The sequence below is a fragment of the Phragmites australis genome, chromosome 15, assembly GCF_958298935.1.
Source record: "Phragmites australis chromosome 15, lpPhrAust1.1, whole genome shotgun sequence".
In the NCBI taxonomy this organism is placed as follows: domain Eukaryota; kingdom Viridiplantae; phylum Streptophyta; class Magnoliopsida; order Poales; family Poaceae; genus Phragmites; species Phragmites australis.
This window is the reverse complement of record NC_084935.1, coordinates 7,649,819-7,654,647: the sequence shown is the minus strand read 5'-3', so window position 1 is coordinate 7,654,647 and position 4,829 is coordinate 7,649,819. Positions and strand designations below refer to the sequence as shown.

General features: G+C 48.7%; 1 pseudogene; it reads right to left on the bottom strand.

Moving 5' to 3' along the window:
• Nucleotides 1-1,229: 1,229 nt before the first annotated feature.
• LOC133892096 (probable mixed-linked glucan synthase 3) lies at nucleotides 1,230-4,575 on the bottom strand (annotated as a pseudogene).
• Between the last annotated feature and the right edge of the window lie 254 nt (nucleotides 4,576-4,829).

Genomic DNA, 4,829 nt, shown 5'->3' with positions numbered 1-4,829 from the left:
TCAAGCAGGATGAAGTGGGCCTAGTCCTACCTCGTCGTCTGCAGCCAGCCCGGATCTCTACGAAACGGCCCATTAATGTGCAAGGGCTTCTCAGGACCTCCGAGAACACCCAAGCCCACGAAGCCGGCGTCCGAGACCAAAAGCGGCCGAGGATTCTGAGCTCTGAAGCGTCCGAAGTTCCTCGCACGCAGAACGGCAGAAGCGGGCATGCGGCGTTCCTCTCCGGCAACGTCGCCGCCGCCGTCCGCTTGCCTGATCGCACGTCTCCATCTGCCTGGTCTTCGGCTGCCCACATGTAAGCCTCCGTCTTCTCTGCCTCTATAATGTTTGGCATTGAGGGAGCTCCTGTAGTCCTGTTGTTCCTTGTGGTGTCCTTCAAGTGTTCGATCGAATGCCTGAGTGAACCGGCTCCATGTGTTTTCCCCTTAGAATGCCAGAAACCTTATGGTGCCATGTCTTTTCTTAGCGCAACACTTGTATAGTTTCTAGTTTTCTTTTCTTTTGTTTTTTGGACATCAATCTACAGTTTGGTGGAGGAGCCATTCTGGATACCTGGTGCTAGATATCCGTGTGTTCACTCCAGCTTGCTATCTATGCTTGGCTGAAATTTCGGTTAAGAAGCTCTGTTCCATAGTTGTGGATCATGCATTTTTGGCATTCCTAGTGACTAACAGAATAAAAAGGCACAACCAATTTCGCTATTTCCTTTGGATAACTCAAAATATTGCATGATCTAGAACATGAGCAGCCCTCCTAAATCCTAATATATACACTAATCTGTTGGTTTACTATGCACAGTTTTTATTTGTCTGGTATGTGAAAAAAGATATATATATGAGGTGTACTGAAGAGAAGTGAGTGATTAACAGTCCAACACTACTAGTACACTAGCAGGGCAGAATTGAGGTCAGTAGTAGATGTGCCTATGTATTCTGGTATGCCTTCACCAGTTGATCTTGCTGAGTTCTTTCCCCTCTGAGACTTAAAGAACTTACTTTTATTTTCGTTTCCAGTAGTATAATACTGCTACTCAATGTATTTCCAATCACATGAGAAGTCATCGAGTAGCAGATGAATTAAGTCTAGTTCAAAGCCAACAACTGCTAACATTAGCTGTCAAAGGTTACCCTGTAATTGGCATTGCCCAATCGAACTGGATTGTATGGGGCCAAAATTCAAATTCTCTGAACTTAATTAGAAGTTTAGAACCATCCTTTCTTATCGCCAAGTAAGAATACGGTGTTTTATTTGATACAATGGAACAAAATTGGTTCCTTGGTAACTAAACAAGAAATTACAATGTTTTTACTGTACCTACCACCTAGAACGGAATAGCATTGGCGAGTAAGATATGGAGACCTACATACAACAGGGCAACAAGTACAAACACAACCGGCAACAAGACTACAAGGATGATCGGCCTTTTCGCCCACCGTCCCATGATCGCTAGTGCAAATGGGTAGAGGAGAAACATGACCCGTATGTTGAACAGCAGACCCAGTGCTGCATGCGTCTTCTGCGCCGCTGTCCATATTCTCATGTATACCATGGTTTTGCCCAGGGCTACGCCAATAGCACCAACATTGAAAATCAGAACTACCATCGAAGGGATGAGCATGGGCACCCATTGAAAATCATACAAGTCAGCAAACTTGTCATTGTTGTCAGCAGTTGTTTGCTTGGAAGTGACCCTGAAGTGTATGCCCTTCTTTGTCAGGAGGTTCACCGCCATGTGCAGAACTGCTGCCTGGTATGCACTTGTCGAGCCGATCATGAAGAACTACTCGTTGCGCCAGTAGTCCAGCCATGTGATCCCTACCCACTTTATCATGATGATTACGAGAAGGTACACGACATACCTAGTGAATGGTCTTCATACGAATCATCACGATGATTACGAGAAGGTACACGACATACCTAGTGAATGGTCTTCGTATGAATCATCACGATGATTACGAGAAGGTACACGACATACCTAGTGAATGGTCTTCGTATGAATCATCACGATGATTACGAGAAGGTACACGACATACCTAGTGAATGGTCTTTGGATGTATACTTCATCAAGGATAAGCCACATCACCAGGCTAAGAGCATAGATCAGGATGAAGATTGAAGTGATTGGGTAGACCGTCATGTTGAGGTAGGACATGAAGGAATTGGAGCCTCTGGCCGCCGATGAGTGGGTTGTTGTGGGAGAAGAACATCTCCAGGGACCCACCAGACCAACGAACAATTTGGTGGAGGCGCTCGGTTAGGTTGATTGGTGTAGTGCCACATAAGGCGTCATGCTCCATTGTATAATACATGGAGCACCACCTTTGGGACCGAGATCGTCCGACTTCACTGTTCACTTCACCGTGAGCTGTTAGATTGTGAATGGACGTATCAGATTTAGTGATACAATACTGCTACAGTACCATTACTACAGTAAAGGCACTGCAGTGTTCTCCTGAACCATACCTTCGCTACAGTACCGACATCAGGACACTGTAGCTCCCCTCACTGTCTACTATTCCCCTCTGCCTTCACTCCTCTGAAATCAGAGGAATTGGATCCCCACCCTTGCCCATGGATGCGAATACCATAGAGTGCTAAGCAACGGAACATGCAACCAGTACCGAGGTATGAGGGCCCTTGCAAGCCATTAAGGGCAAGCATGGTTCCATAAAAGAAGACCCGATTGTGGTTACCATAGCGATCCGTTAGGTCCACATTGTCGAAGCATTGTGGGAACTGAACGAAGGCAGTGTTGTCACCTTCCCTCTAATCTAGCATGAAGCAGACAGCCGCACGTAGGGCTTGAAAATTGTTGATGTAGTGGTCGCAGTCAAAGGTGATGATGAGTTGGGCATTGGAGAGGAGAGCAGAGGCCTTCAATTGTGCGTTCAAGGCACCTGCCTTCTTATTGTGGTCATAGCTTGGGTTCTTCTGACGAGAGACATAGACAAGCATTGGGAGGCACTCATCAGTGGCACTGATGCTGGGATTGCTTTCAGCATCCGGTTGTGAACCGTGATGTGGCCCACGGCTTGGATGGTCCAACACAACCTGTTAAAGAAGGAATCAAAGTATCAGTGGCAAAATTCTTGTAACAACACTACATTGTACAAGATTAAATATTCCAAAACTAAAGTTCCATAACAAAGTAAATGGATTGCATGAGTGTCAATTATCTACTTCATAAGACATCAACAACAACTAAGTAGAGCTTTAATACCTTAGCAATTCTGGCGTGATGCCCTTTGTTGGGGGTTATCATTAAGGACCCCTAACACTCATGGTCCCACCAGCCTACGCCTGTGAATCACGGATCTCCGATGACCCTTCAGGTCTCCAGGCTCCGGGGCTCTCCGGTGTCCCTATCCTCCGAAGGACAGGGTAGCCTCACTGGAGCTCAAAGGGTGAGCCATTAGGGCTTGGCAAAAGATTAGCCAGAGGGGGCCCGCCAGACATCTTCCGCCTGTAAGGAAGTGACTGGTATTTAATACCCATGCAAGTGGAGGTCATCCTGACATTCCAGCGCAAGTGGTGGCCGGCCTGACACCTTGAACAGTGCGACGCCGTAATAGGCAGCCGACCAAATACATCGTCCTTAGGACCACTTGCATCATTGTATTTGCTATAGTAGATAATATCTTCTAAGTAGAGATAAAATATTCTATCTAGACCCAAACTGTGTGATTCAATCGGCCTTAGGTCCATGTGGAATAGCGATGACTTGTATCGCTATCTCTGTAAGGGCAAACTTGTATACTTGCACTCTGACAGCACTATAAGTACAGGCTCTTGGCCATCAGGCCAAAGGAGAGATCTTTCTTATCAATATCAACAACATATTTGATATCTTTTCCTCTCCACTTCTCCTCTAAGCTTGAGTCTCCCCTCTAGAAGAGGTTCTCGCCACACTTATTCGTGAAAGGCTTTTTCTTTCACCAACAGCGTGCCGTCCGTAGGGAACGAACATAGAAGTACTAGAGAGGTAGGATGCCACCCAAAAAGAAGACCAGCAAGACCGCAACATAGACGATCGACTCCTCGGTGTGCCTATGCAAAAGGTTCACACGACCATTACAACCTAGCTTGCGATACGCCAACGACAGCCCCCTAACTGGGGGGAATGAGGGCCCTGTGACCACCACTGGTCCGACCATGACCCCGGCCGTGCCTGACGCTAGGGGGCCTGCCATCTCGAAGGCCCTCTAGCAACAGCACGAGTCCCCCACCGCGTCCCTAGGGGATGCGGCTGTAATCATCGCTGCGAGAGCCGCCGCGACCCTGGCTGCGACTGGCGCCAGGGGGCCAGCCACCTCGATGGCCCTTCGGCAGCAGCGTAACGAGACCCCTGTTGCGTCCTTAAGGGTCGTAACCGGAACCATTGCAATGAATGCCGCCATTACCGATCAGCAGTCTCACGTGGTGGCCCTTCAGGCTCAGCTGCAGGAGCTGCAGGAAGCCCTGCGGGCCACACAGCAACCCACGGGCTTGACCGCGGCTGCTCCCGTAACGGCTAGCATAATGCTGGCTAGGACTCGGAGGGCTGGTGAGAACTTCTGCATCCCAGCCCCTCGTCATCACTAGGCACCACCGACAGCTGGTACGCAGGATTCGAAGCCTCGGGCATGTCGGCACGAGACTCTGTTACTAGACCACGATTCTCCCCTGCAAGCAGGCCTGCTAGCTGTACCCTTCTCGGAGGGGTTCCGAACCCTCAAGCTACCCAAGTCTAGGGGTGATTCGGATCTAGAGGAATTTGTTCGCTTGCACGCCCTCGCCATAGAGGCCAACGCATGCAGGTAAGCTACCATGGCCAAATGCTTCCCTCTCGC